General features: G+C 37.0%; 1 protein-coding gene across 5 annotated transcripts in view; it reads right to left on the bottom strand.

Annotated features, from left to right (window-relative positions):
• LOC115518422 (cationic amino acid transporter 3-like) overlaps positions 1-15,464 on the bottom strand; it is a 91,973-nt gene that overhangs the window by 22,123 nt on the left and 54,386 nt on the right. For all 5 annotated transcript variants that reach the window (XR_004343864.1, XR_004343862.1, XR_004343865.1 and 2 more), the window contains exon 2: positions 7,104-7,202. The gene's annotated coding sequence lies outside the window, so the exon portion shown is untranslated. The remainder of the gene's footprint in view (positions 1-7,103; positions 7,203-15,464) is intronic.

A 15,464-nucleotide genomic window follows, 5' to 3' on the forward strand; every position in this document is an offset into this window, starting at 1 on the left:
CTGGCCTTCCAAGAATGCAAAAGGGACTTCTTTAAATGGAAAAGAAAAAAACATATTAGACATAAGGAAACTATATATAAAAAGATGTAAAACTGGCAACATAAACAGAAACCATGGAGAGGGGAGTGAAAAGGAAGTTCTTTTCGAATGTGTTACAAATGCCCATGAATTCAATATAGACTGCTTTATATTTAGGATGTTCTTTATCAACCTCATGCTAACCACAAACCCAAAACCAAATTAGGTTAAAAGAAAAAAAGAAAAAAAAAAAAAGGAAAAAGTACAGTATATGGGATATAGTCAGTGGTATTTTAACTGTTGCATGGGGACAGATGGTAGCTACATTTGTGATGGGCACAGCATAACAGAGTTACTGAATCATTATGTTGTAATATTGTGTGTCAACTACACTCAAAGTGAAAAAAAGGGGGAGCCTGAGTGGCTCAGTAGGTTAAATTAAGTGTCTTGATTTTGGCTCAGGTCCTCATCTCACAGTTCATGAGTTTGAGCCCTGCTTTGGGCTCCTCTCTCCTCCGCCCTCACTCTCTGTCCCTCCCCTACTCATTCTCTCCCTCTCTTTCTCTCTCTGTCAAAATAAATATTAAAAAAAAAAAAGACAGCTCAGAGCCTGGACCCTGTTTCAGATTCTCTGTCTACCTCTCTCTCTGCACCTCCCCCCTCACACTCTCTCTGTCTCAAAAATAAATATTAAAAACAATTTTTTTAATGAAAAAAGAGAAAGCCAAATATAACACTACAGAAAGTCAGCAATCACAAAGAAAGCTAGGAACAGAGAAAAGCTACAGAAACACCCAGAAAACAATCAACAGAATGACAGTAAGTATACAGCTATTAATAATTGCTTTAAGTGTAAATGGTCTAGGGGCGCCTGGGTGGCTCAGTCGGTTAAGCGGCCTAAGCGGCCGACTTCAGCTCAGGTCATGATCTCTCAGTCCATGAGTTCGAGCCCCGCGTCGGGCTCTGTGCTGACAGCTGAGAGCCTGGAGCCTGTTTCAGATTCTATGTCTCCCTCTCTCTGACCCTCCCCTGTTCATGCTCTGTCTCTCCCTGTCTCAAAAATAAATAACACGTTAAAAAAAATTTTTTTTAAATGTAAATGGTCTAAATGTTCCACTCAAAAGACATAGGATGGTGGAATGGATTAAAAAATCAAGACTCATCTATCTGTTGCCCAAGAGACTTGCTTTGGGCCTAAAGACACATACAGACTGAAAGTGAAGGGATGGAAAAACTTATTAGGCAAATGAAAGCAAAAAGGAAAGCCAGAGTAACAGTTAAAATAAACTTTAAAACAGACTGTAACAAGAGTCAAAGAAGGGCATCACATAATAATAAAGGTACCTATCCTATCTGTGCACCCAACATACGAATCTAGATACATAAGGCAAACATAAGCAGACAAAGGGAAAAATTAATGGTAATGTAGTAATGGTAGGGAACTTTAACTCTCCACTTATATCAAGGGATAGATCATAAAGGCAGAAAGTCAACAAGGACATTGTCTTTGAACAACACGTTAGACTGGATGCACACAATAGACACGTACAGAACATTCCATCCAAAAGAGCAGAATACATATGCTTTCAAGTGCACATGGAGCATTCTCTAGAACAGATAGCATTAGGGGACAAAATAAGTCTAAATAAATTTAAGAAGACTGCATCTTTTCTGAACACAACAGTATAAAACTAGAAGTCAATCTAAAGAAAAAAATATATACACGTGGAGGGTAAACAACATGCCACTACACAAAAAATACATGGAGACAAAGGGAAACGGAAACACAATGGTTCAAAATCTTTGGGACACAGCAAAAGCTGTGCTAAGAAATTTATAGCAATAGAAGCCTACCTCAAACAAGAAATTTAACCTTACGCCCAAGGGAACTAGAAAAAGAACAAAACCCAAGATAAGTAGAAGGAAGGATATAATGAAGATAAAAGCAGAAGTAAATGAAACAGAGTTTAAGAGAAACAAAGATCAAGGAAACCAAGAACTGGTATTTTGAAAAGATAAATGAAATTGATAAACCTTTACCCAGACTCATTGAGAAAAAATAAGAGAGGACCCAAATAAAATCAGAAATGAAAGAGAAGTAACAACTGACACCATAGAAATACAAAAGCTTGTAAGAGTATTATGAAAAATTATATGCCAACAATTGAAGAACCTAGAATAAATAGGTAAATTCCTAGAAACCTATAATTTTCCAAAACTGAATCAGGGAAAATGGAAGTCTGAACAGACCAATTACTAGGAACAATACAGAAGTGATAATCCAAAAACTACCAATAAAGGTCCAAGATCACATGCATTCATAGGTAAATTCTACCCAACACTTAAAAAAGAGTTAATGCTAATCATAATATTACCATAAACTTAGTGGCTTAAAAAAACACACATTTATTATCTTGCATTTCTATAGGTTAGAAGTCTGACATGGGTCTCCCTAGATTAAAATCAAGGTGTCAGCAGGGATGGATTTCTTTTGGAGGCTCTAGGGAAGAATCTGTTTCCTTGTCCTTTCCAGTTTCTAAGGTTAATTCTCCTCAAACTATACCAAAAAAATAGAAGAGAAAGGAAAGCTTTTAAATACATTCCATGACGCCAGACTTACCTTGATACTAAAACCAAAGACAACAGACAAAAAGAATACTATAGGCCAATATCCCCAATGAACAAAGATGCAAAAATCCTCATCAAAATATTAGCAAACCATATTTAACAATACATTAAAAAGATCATTCAACAGTCAAGTGGAATTGATTCTGGGGATACATGGATAATTCAATACTGGCAAATCTATTACATATTTATAAGAGGAAGAGTAAAAACCATATCATCTCAATAGATGCAGAAAAAGCATCTGACAAAATTCAACATCTGCTCATGACAAAAAGTCAACAAAGTGAGTTTAGAGGGAACACACCTCAACATAATAAAGGTCATATGTGAAGAATTTGCAGCTTACATTTAATGATGAAAAACTGGGAGCTTCTCCACTATAATCAGGAGCAAGACAAGGATGTCCACTCTCATCACTTTTGTTCAACATAGTACTGGAAGTACTAGCCACAGCAACCAGAAATAAAAGAAACCCATATTGGTAAGGGAGGAATTAAAATGCCACTATATGTAGGTAAAAAGAACTATGCAAAGAAAACCCTAAAGACTTCACCAAAAAGTATTAGAATGAATTCAGTAAGGTTGCAGGATACAAAATTAATACACAGAAATCAATTATGTTTCTATACACTAATAATGAAGTAGCAGAAAGATAAATTAAAAACATAATTCCATTTACAATTGCACTACACATAATAAAATACCCAGGAATAAACTTAACCAGGAAGGTGAAAGAACATGTACTTTAATGAAAAAAACAATGATGAAAGAAATTAAAGATAACATAAGCAGATGGAAAGATATTCCATGCTTATGGATTGGAAGAATACTGATAAAATTCCTAATACACAAAGCAATCTACAGATTCAATGCAATCTCTATCAAAATACCAATAGCATTTTTCATAGAACTAAAATAATCCTAAAATTTGTATGGAACCACAGAAGACCTCAAATAGCCAAATAAATCTTGAGAAGGAAGAACAAAGCTGGATTTCACATCCCAGATTTCAAGATGTAGTAGAAAACTGTAATAACCAAAGCAGTATTATACTAGCACAAAAATAGATGCAGATCAATGGAACGGAATAGGGAGCCCAGAAATAAATACACACTTACATGGTCAATTAATCTATGACACTGAATGCAAGAATACACAATAAAGAAAAAGTCTCTTCAATAAATAGTGTTGGGAAAACTGGACAGCTACATGCAAAGACTGAAACTGAACCACTTTCTTACACCACACATAGAACCAAACTCAAAATGGAATAAAGACCTAAATGTGAGAGCTGAAACCATAAAATGCCAGAAGAGAACATTAGGCAATAATTTCTTTGACATCAGCCATAGTATAATTTTTCTGAATATGTCTCCTAACACAAGAGAAAACAAAAGCAAAAATAAGTTACTGGGTCCACACCAAAAAAGCTTTTCCACAATGAAGAAAAACAAAACTGAAAGATAACCTACTGAATGGGAGAAGATATTTGCAAATGACATATCCAATAAAGGGTTAGTATCCAAAATATGTAAAGAGCTTATAAACTCAAACCAAAAAAGCCAAATAATCCAATTAAAAAAATGGGCAGAAGACCTGAATAGACTTTTTTCCAAAGAAGACTTACAAATAGCCAAGAGACACATGAAAAGATGCTCACCATCACTAGTCATCAGGGAAATGCAAATCAAAACCACAATGAGGGATCACTTCACACATTGCCAGAATAGTTAAAATCAGAAACACAAGAAACAAGTGCTGGTGAGGATGGAGAGATAAGGGAATTCTTGTGCACTGTTGATGGCAATGCAAATTGGTACAGTCACTGTGGAAAACAGTACAGAAGTTACTCAAAAAATTAAAAATAGAATTACCATATGATCCAGTAATTCCACTACCAAGTATTTACCCAAAGAAAATGAAAACACTAATTTAGAAATACCTATGCACTCCTATTTTTACAGCCAAGATATGGAAGCAACTCAAGTGTCCATTGTTGACACATGAATGGATAAGAAGATGTGGTATACCTACACAATGGAATATTACTCAACCATAAAAAGAAAGATCTTGCTATTTGCAACAACATGAATGGACCTAGAGAGGGTATTATGCAAAATAAGTCCAAGATAAATACCATAGGATTTCACTTATATGTAGAAACTAAGAAACAAAGGAATAAACAAAACCCAGAAACAGACCCATAAATACAGAACACAAATTGATGTTTGCTAGAGGGGAGAGAGGGTAAAATGGGTGAAGGAGAGTGGGAGATACAGCTTAACAGTTATGGAATGAATAAGTAATGGGGATGAAAGGTACAGCACAGGGAATGTAGTCAATGGTATTGTAATTGCACTATATGGGGACGGATGGTAGCCACACTTATAGTGGGCACAGCACAATGTATAGACTTACCAAACCACTGTGTTGTACACCTGGAAATAACCTTATATGTCAACTATACTTCAGTGAGGAAAAAAGTGAACTCAACATATGCCTTTACATCAGTTATCACACATTTTCTTGCATGCTTCATCAAAATGTTGAGCTATCAATACACAGTGACATTGCAAACACATTTAGAGATAAAAATTATTAAATGACCTAACAAGTTTTAAAAATTCCTATTCCAAAACACAGTTATATGTTCTATTACTTTCCTATTGCTTATCATAACATTACCATAAACTTAGTGGCTTAAAAAAACACAAATTTATTATCTTACATTTCTATAGGTTAGAAGTCTGACATGGGTCTCCCTAGATTAAAATCAAGGTGTCAGCAGGGATGGATTTCTTTTGGAGGCTCTAGGGAAGAATCTGTTTCCTTGTCCTTTCCAGTTTCTAAAGACTGCCTTAAATTCCTTGGTTAATGCCCCGGTTTCCTCCATCTTCAAGGCCAATAAGTATCATTCTGACCTTTCCTGCTTCCTTCCACATTTAAGGACCCTTTGGATTATACTGGACTCCTCAAACAACCCAGAGTTATATCCCTACTTTAAGGTTGATTGTCAACCTTAATTCCATTTGCAATCTTAATCCCCTTTTGCCATGCAAGGTAGCTTACAGTTTACAGGAATTTGGATTTAGACATCTTTGGGGCACTGGTCTTCTCCCCACCATGTATAATTTTTTCCATATGTACCCTAAACATTGCTTTATGAAGTTGTCAGAGATTCACTTTGAAATTCAGTATTTTGCAACTATTAAATAATCTTCCTGATTAGCAAAGCAGTTTCTTTTACAGTATCAGTTTCACTCTAAATCGCAAAATGTAGGGGCGTCTGGGTGGCTCAGTTGGTTAAGCGTCCAACTTCGGCTCAGGTCATGATCGCACAGTTCGTGGGTTCGAGCCCCGCATCAGGCTCTGTGCTGAAAGCTCAGAGCCTGGAACCTGCTTTGGATTCCATGTTTCCCTCTCTCTCTGCTCCTCTCCTGCTCACACTCTGTCTTTCTCTCTCTCAAAAGCAAAATAAACATTAAAAAAAAAAAATTTTAATCGCAAAATGTACTTCTTGGGAGTCTACTGGATGTCTAATGAAATTTTCATTTTCCTATTTAACTAGATTATTGTGCCCTCTATAGGAAAGAAATGGCATTTTTGTCCAGCTACTGCTTATCAGTTCAAAATTTTTGAGTAGTATAAAGATAACTAATACTAAGAAGCCATTGGGGAATTATATGGTCTCATTAAAACCACCCTAAATGGCCTTAAAATTTATTTCTTATGGAGAAGCTTAACTATGTTCTTATTTCATCAACCCATCAGCTGGTGAGATGATACATTACTAAGCTCAATTCTCAAAACCTATTATATACACCTTTTCAAAATTATAAAGCATGTAGCTGTATGCCAGTGCCAGAGAGAAAAAGCTTAAGTTCATTGTCAATTTATATCAAAACTTTCAATGAAAGAGGGGATGAATGAAATAGGATTAAGAGGTATCATCTTCTAGTATATAAAGATAACTATATAAAGATAACAGCAGGATATAATGTACAGTAGAGGGAATATAGTCCATAATATTGTACCAACTCTGTAGGGAGACAGAGGGCAACTAGACTTCTTGTGGTAACCATTTTGTAACGTATGAGAATACTGAATCACTATGTTATAAACCTGAAATTAATACAACATTCTACTTCAATTATTCTTCATCTAAAAAAATCAGCATCTTAGTATACTTGTTTTACTTAAAAACTACAAAAAAAATAGTTTTGGAGGATTATCAGGTAGAGAGAGAGAATATATTTTCTTGAATTAAGGCAGATCCTAAGAGTTCATGTACTGGCTCCCATCCTTCAGACACTTGCTTTTCAGGTTTATACTTGATACTCTACTGGTGTATTTACTTAGTGAACAAGTACTCAAAGTAATTTCTTAGACTTTCAAATTGTGCTTATGTTTAAATGCAAATAAATAAAAAAGTTAAATAAAAAAGGTATGTGGCTTACTTGGTTATGTTTTGACAACATGACTCCATCTCATAAAGCTTCTGTTGTCCCACATTTTCCATCACCACCACTGAACTTATTCTGAATGTATCTCCAAAGCTGTAATACAAAATACAGTCGCTTTCATGTCATCTCAGCTGGTAGTGTGAGAAATCTTGAGATTGCATAGCTACTTAAAAATTTCAAAATATGCAAAAATAGTATGTATAAAATCAGGTAGCAATGCTTTATAGTCTAAATATATCACATCTACAAAGTTCAGAAATGTGAAAGTTAATTTGTAAAAGCTTCCCTCAAGTTATAAAAAGAAAAAATGACTATAGAAACTTAATCTACTTTATGAGTTAAAAAATATATACATAAATAGGGGCGCCTGGGTGGCGCAGTCGGTTAAGCGTCCAACTTCAGCCAGGTCACGATCTCGCGGTCCGTGAGTTCGAGCCCCGCGTCGGGCTCTGGGCTGATGGCTCAGAGCCTGGAGCCTGTTTCCGATTCTGTGTCTCCCTCTCTCTCTGCCCCTCGCCCGTTCATGCTCTGTCTCTCTCTGTCCCAAAAATAAATAAACGTTGAAAAAAAATTTAAAAAAAAAAAAAAAAATTAAAAAAAAAATATATACATAAATAATACAGTTATTGAAGTTATAGATTAGAGACCACTAATTAAAAATTCAGAAGGCAAAGATGGGACACCAAATTATCTTAGCAAACATAGGAAACAATTCATAACACTGCAATACAAGTAAAATAGGCACTTAAGTAAAAGTAAAAAAAAACTGCAAAAATGACTTCATTGTTCTAAAAATACTAGCTAATAATGAAGATTCAAAATACAGAATTATTAAACATCATCTATAGTGTGCTCTCTAGAAAAGCTTTTTTAAAAGTTATTTCTGAAGAGGAGTTATACATACCTGCACATCCTTGGTAATAATTCAATAGATTTACTCACTGATGAATAACAAACCTCCCATGTTATATTAATTCCCGTATCAAATGCAACCGTGGCCACTACTATCTAATCTGTTTTTACACTTTAGGTTAATTAAATTAAGTTAAAATATTTTTAATTTTTTTTTTTAATTTATTTTTAAGACAGAGAGAGACAGAGCATAAGCAGGGGAGGGGCAGAGAGAGAGGGAGACACAGAATCTGAAGCAGGCTCCAGGCTCCGAGCTGTCAGCACAGAGCCCGACACGGGGCTCATACCCACAAACCGTCATGACCTGAGCTGAAGTTGGACGCTTAATCGATTGAGCCACCCAGGCGCCCCATCATTCTATAATTTTAGAACCAACTGAATTGTAACCAAGGCTCTACTTCAGTAAAGGGTTTAAATAAAAAAAAAAAAAAAAAAGGAAAAAAAAAAAAAAGAACCACAGAAGCATACCTTAGAAACATTTAACATGGTAGCTGAAATTCCTAATGTTTTAAAACCATTAACTGGTCTTCCCTAAGAGAGATCAATGGGCAAATCACAATGGTAAAACCTAAAAGAAAAAGTAACTACCTTAAAATTTACACTTTCTCCAGAATAAGTTTCTACCACTCACCTGAGGGCATCACGCATTAATATACTTCCTATTTTTTAGCCTCATTAATAGAGGCGATAAACAAATGATCATTAACCAAATAAGCAAATAGAAGATTACAGGGAAATCTCCTCCTTTATTCAATACTATAAAAATAGGGGCGCCTGGGTGGCTCAGTCGGTTAAGCATCTGACTTGAGCTCAGGTCATGATCTCACAGTTCGTGGGTTCAAGCCCTGCGTCGGGCTCTGTGCTGACAGCTCAGAGCCTGGAGCCTGTTTCAGATTCTATGTATCCCTCTCTCTCTCTGCCCCTCCCCTGTTCACGCTCTGTCTCTGTCTCAAGAATAAACAAACATTAAAAAATAATAATAAAAATAGGTATCATTTTGAATTTTTACTTTATCATTTTTTAACAATCAGTATTGGTAATCTCAGCAAAATAACATAAATCTAGTCAAATACTGCCCAGTTATATCAGGAAAAAATTACTACAAAGCTTTCCAAAGAAAAGATAGCAACCTGTATAGTTAAGAATGGTAGTTACATAAGCGTTCTTCCACACTCACTGTACCAGATTAATTTATGCTGAGTAGAAACTGATGAATAGTTTATTGACTGAAGTTGTTTTTTTTTTTTAATATTTATTTTATTTGAGAGAGAGAGAGAAATGGCATGAGCAGAGTAGGGGCAGAGAGACAGAGAATTCCAAGGAGGCTCTACACTGGGAGCACTCAATGAGATCATGACCTGAGCAGAAATCAAGAGTTGGATGCTCAACTGACTAGGCCACCCAGGCACCCCTTGACTGAAGTTCTGAAAGTATATCCCTTTCTCTTATTACTGAAACTGTCTGCAGCTATATAGCTATTCTACATTATTAAAATTGCTGACCTCTGTAGTTTGTTCCTTAAAATAACCTGAGACAGAGAGCAGATAAATTAAAAACTATACTCAGATTCAGACTTTATCAGGGATTTTACCATCTCAAATAGTCTCTCTGCTGTATTTTCACATTCTCCCTCATCAATGGTAACTTGTCATCACATTTAAACATGGGCAAGCCTCTCTCATCTTTGAAAAACCCTGGATACCTAATTTAAGGCACCCTCTCTTTTTCCCTTCACAGCAGTTCTTTCCAAAGAATATCCCATTCACTAGCCCCCCATCCTCAATTTCTCTCCCCTCTCTCTCCATTCCCACGTAAATTCTTTCTCCAAATGTACCCTACTTCAGTGAACAACTTCACCATTTGTCCCAGCCTAGAATTTGGGCGTCATTCTAGACTATCCCTTCTCCTACCCCCATCCAGTGAATACCAAGTCCTTCTGAATCTACCTCCTAATTATTTCTATAATTCCTCCGTCTTCTAAACCACAATTCTGGCAAGTCTCTTACCGGTATAAAACCCTTCCATGGTTTCCCACTAATCTAAGGAAGATTTTATAGTATCTTTCAAGACTCTTTCCACGTGCCTTGCCCCTCACTGCCTGCCAAACTGAAATTCTTCCAGATTACTGATATTCCCTACACACATGTTCTTACTTTTGGGCTCTCAGAAATACTGCTCCACTGAATGAACACTCTTCCTTACTCTGCTATCCTTTCTTTGCCTACTTATCCTTCAGCTTTTAGCTCAAATGCCACTTCCTCAGACAGCCTTCTCTGGACAGCCCCTAGACCAGATCTTTGCACTGACTTAATTCCCTATTAACATCTTTATCACAAAACCTTTACTGCAATTGCTTGCAATTACCCATACTCACTAGACTGGGGTCAATAAACTAAGAACTGGCTGCTTGTTTGGGTAAATAAAGTTTTAATTTTCATCTAATATTTTTCTACATGGTTTTATGTAGGTTGAGTAGATTAATGATTAAGATTTAAAGAATCCCTACACTTTTCTCTGTTAATTTTCCATGTCTACAAGAACTGTTTTTCATTAACTTTTTTTAAAGTTTATTTATTCATATTGTAAAACAGAGATCAATAGGACTTTATTTTTTTTTTTATATATGAAATTTATTGACAAATTGGTTTCCATTCAACACCCAGTGCTCATCCCAAAAGGTGCCCTACTCAATACCCATCACCCACCCTCCCCTCCCTCCCACCCCCCATCAACCCTCAGTTTGTTCTCAGTTTTTAACAGTCTCTTATGCTTTGGCTCTCTCCCACTCTAACCTCTTTTTTTTTTTTCCTTCCCCTCCCCCATGGGTTCCTGTTAAGTTTCTCAGGATCCACATAAGAGTGAAACCATATGGTATCTGTCTTTCTCTGTATGGCTTATTTCACTTAGCATCACACTCTCCAGTTCCATCCACGTTGCTACAAAGGGCCATATTTCATTTTTTCTCATTGCCACATAGTATTCCATTGTGTATATAAACCACAATTTCTTTATCCATTCATCAGTTGATGGACATTTAGGCTCTTTCCATAATTTGGCTATTGTTGAGAGTGCTGCTATGAACATTGGGGTACAAGTGCCCCTATGCATCAGTACTCCTGTATCCCTTGGGTAAATTCCTAGCAGGGCTATTGCTGGGTCATAGGGTAGGTCTATTTTTAATTTTCTGAGGAACCTCCACACTGCTTTCCAGAGCGGCTGCACCAATTTGCATTCCCACCAACAGTGCCAGAGGGTTCCCGTTTCTCCACATCCTCTCCAGCATCTATAGTCTCCTGATTTGTTCATTTTGGCCACTCTGACTGGCGTGAGGTGATACCTGAGTGTGGTTTTGATTTGTATTTCCCTGATAAGGAGCGACGCTGAACATCTTTTCATGTGCCTGTTGGCCATCTGGATGTCTTCTTTAGAGAAGTGTCTATTCATGTTTTCTGCCCATTTCTTCACTGGGTTATTTGTTTTTCGGGTGTGGAGTTTGGTGAGCTCTTTATAGATTTTAGATACTAGCCCTTTGTCCGATATGTCATTTGCAAATATCTTTTCCCATTCCGTTGGTTGCCTTTTAGTTTTGTTGGTTGTTTCCTTTGCTGTGCAGAAGCTTTTTATCTTCATAAGGTCCCAGTAATTCACTTTTGCTTTTAATTCCCTTGCCTTTGGGGATGTGTCGAGTAAGAGATTGCTACGGCTGAGGTCAGAGAGGTCTTTTCCTGCTTTCTCCTCTAAGGTTTTGATGGTTTCCTGTCTCACATTTAGGTCCTTTATCCATTTTGAGTTTATTTTTGTAAATGGTGTGAGAAAGTGGTCTAGTTTCAACCTTCTGCATGTTGCTGTCCAGTTCTCCCAGCACCATTTGTTAAAGAGGCTGTCTTTTTTCCATTGGATGTTCTTTCCTGCTTTGTCAAAGATGAGTTGGCCATACGTTTGTGGGTCTAGTTCTGGGGTTTCTATTCTATTCCATTGGTCTGTGTGTCTGTTTTTGTGCCAATACCATGCTGTCTTGATGATGACAGCTTTGTAGTAGAGGCTAAAGTCTGGGATTGTGATGCCTCCTGCTTTGGTCTTCTTCTTCAAAATTCCTTTGGCTATTCGGGGCCTTTTGTGGTTCCATATGAATTTTAGGATTGCTTGTTCTAGTTTCGAGAAGAATGCTGGTGCAATTTTGATTGGGATTGCATTGAATGTGTAGATAGCTTTGGGTAGTATTGACATTTTGACAATATTTATTTTTCCAATCCATGAGCAGGGAATGTCTTTCCATTTCTTTAAATCTTCTTCAATTACCTTCATAAGCTTTCTATAGTTTTCAGCATGCAGATCCTTTACATCTTTGGTTAGATTTATTCCTAGGTATTTTATGCTTCTTGGTGCAATTGTGAATGGGATCAGTTTCTTTATTTGTCTTTCTGTTGCTTCATTGTTAGTGTATAAGAATGCAACTGATTTCTGTACATTGATTTTGTATCCTGCAACTTTGCTGAATTCATGTATCAGTTCTAGCAGACTTTTGGTGGAGTCTATCGGATTTTCCATGTATAATATCATGTCATCTGCAAAAAGCGAAAGCTTGACTTCATCTTTGCCAATTTTGATGCCTTTGATTTCCTTTTGTTGTCTGATTGCTGATGCTAGAACTTCCAGCACTATGTTAAACAACAGCGGTGAGAGTGGGCATCCCTGTCGTGTTCCTGATCTCAGGGAAAAAGCTCTCAGTTTTTCCCCGTTGAGGATGATGTTAGCTGTGGGCTTTTCATAAATGGCTTTTATGATCTTTAAGTATGTTCCTTCTATCCCGACTTTCTCAAGGGTTTTTATTAAGAAAGGGTGCTGGATTTTGTCAAAGGCCTTTTCTGCATCGATTGACAGGATCATATGGTTCTTCTCTTTTTTTTTGTTAATGTGATGGATCACGTTGATTGATTTGCGAATGTTGAACCAGCCCTGCATCCCAGGAATGAATCCCACTTGATCATGGTGAATAATTCTTTTTATATGCTGTTGAATTCGATTTGCTAGTATCTTATTGAGAATTTTTGCATCCATATTCATCAGGGATATTGGCCTGTAGTTCTCTTTTTTTACTGGGTCTCTGTCTGGTTTAGGAATCAAAGTAATACTGGCTTCATAGAATGAGTCTGGAAGTTTTCCTTCCCTTTCTATTTCTTGGAATAGCTTGAGAAGGATAGGTATTATCTCTGCTTTAAACGTCTGGTAGAACTCCCCTGGGAAGCCATCTGGTCCTGGACTCTTATTTGTTGGGAGATTTTTGATAACCGATTCAATTTCTTCGCTGGTTATGGGTCTGTTCAAGCTTTCTATTTCCTCCTGATTGAGTTTTGGAAGAGTGTGGGTGTTCAGGAATTTGTCCATTTCTTCCAGGTTGTCCAATTTGTTGGCATATAATTTTTCATAGTATTCCCTGATAATTGTTTGTATCTCTGAGGGATTGGTTGTAATAATTCCATTTTCATTCATGATTTTATCTATTTGGGTCATCTCCCTTTTCTTTTTGAGAAGCCTGGCTAGAGGTTTGTCAATTTTGTTTATTTTTTCAAAAAACCAACTCTTGGTTTCGTTGATCTGCTCTACAGTTTTCTTAGATTCTATATTGTTTATTTCTGCTCTGATCTTTATTATTTCTCTTCTTCTGCTGGGTTTGGGGTGTCTTTGCTGTTCTGCTTCTATTTCCTTTAGGTGTGCTGTTAGATTTTGTATTTGGGATTTTTCTTGTTTCTTGAGATAGGCCTGGATTGCAATGTATTTTCCTCTCAGGACTGCCTTCGCTGCGTCCCAAAGCGTTTGGATTGTTGTATTTTCATTTTCGTTTGTTTCCATATATTTTTTGATTTCTTCTCTAATTGCCTGGTTGACCCACTCATTCGTTAGTAGGGTGTTCTTTAACCTCCATGCTTTTGGAGGTTTTCCAGACTTTTCCTGTGGTTGATTTCAAGCTTCATAGCATTGTGGTCTGAAAGTATGCATGGTATAATTTCAATTCTTGTAAACTTATGAAGGGCTGTTTTGTGACCCAGTATATGATCTATCTTGGAGAATGTTCCATGTGCACTCGAGAAGAAAGTATATTCTGTTGCTTTGGGATGCAGAGTTCTAAATATATCTGTCAAGTCCATCTGATCCAGTGTCTCATTCAGGGCCCTTGTTTCTTTATTGACCGTGTGTCTAGATGATCTATCCTTTTCTGTAAGTGGGGTGTTAAAGTCCCCTGCAATTACCACATTCTTATCAATAAGGTTGCTTCTGTTTATGAGTAATTGTTTTATATATTTGGGGGCTCCGGTATTCGGCGCATAGACATTTATAATTGTTAGCTCTTCCTGATGGATAGACCCTGTAACTATTATATAATGTCCTTCTTCATCTCTTGTTACAGCCTTTAATTTAAAGTCTAGTTTGTCTGATATAAGTATGGCTACTCCAGCTTTCTTTTGGCTTCCAGTAGCATGATAAATAGTTCTCCATCCCCTCACTCTGAATCTAAAGGTGTCCTCAGGTCTAAAATGAGTCTCTTGTAGACAGCAAATAGATGGGTCTTGTTTTTTTATCCATTCTGATACCCTATGTCTTTTGGTTGGCGCATTTAATCCGTTTACATTCAGTGTTATTATAGAAAGATACGGGTTTAGAGTCATTGTGATGTCTGTATGTTTTATGCTTGTAGTGATGTCTCTGGTACTTTGTCTCACAGGGTCCCCCTTAGGATCTCTTGTAGGGCTGGTTTAGTGGTGACAAATTCCTTCAGTTTTTGTTTGTTTGGGAAGACCTTTATCTCTCCTTCTATTCTAAATGACAGACTTGCTGGATAAAGGATTCTCGGCTGCATATTTTTGCTGTCTAGCACCCTGAAAATCTCGTGCCAATTCTTTCTGGCCTGCCAAGTTTCAAAAGAGAGATCAGTCACGAGTCTTATAGGTCTCCCTTTATATGTGAGGGCACGTTTACCCCTTGCTGCTTTCAGAATTTTCTCTTTATCCTTGTATTTTGCCAGTTTCACTATGATATGTCGTGCAGAAGATCGATTCAAGTTACGTCTGAAGGGAGTTCTCTGTGCCTCTTGGATTTCAATGCCTTTTTCCTTCCCCAGTTCAGGGAAGTTCTCAGCTATTATTTCTTCAAGTACCCCTTCAGCACCTTTCCCTCTCTCTTCCTCCTCTGGAATACCAATTATGCGTATATTATTTCTTTTTAGTGTATCACTTAGTTCTCTAATTTTCCCCTCATACTCCTGGATTTTTTTATCTCTCTTTTTCTCAGCTTCCTCTTTTTCCATAACTTTATCTTCTAGTTCACCTATTCTCTCCTCTGCCTCTTCCATCCGAGCCGTGGTGGTTTGCATTTTGTTTTGCATTTCCTTTAAAGCGTTTTTCAGCTCCTCGTGACTGTTCCTTAGTCCCTTGATCTCTGTAGCAA

This window comes from Lynx canadensis, chromosome B4 (genome assembly GCF_007474595.2).
Source record: "Lynx canadensis isolate LIC74 chromosome B4, mLynCan4.pri.v2, whole genome shotgun sequence".
In the NCBI taxonomy this organism is placed as follows: domain Eukaryota; kingdom Metazoa; phylum Chordata; class Mammalia; order Carnivora; family Felidae; genus Lynx; species Lynx canadensis.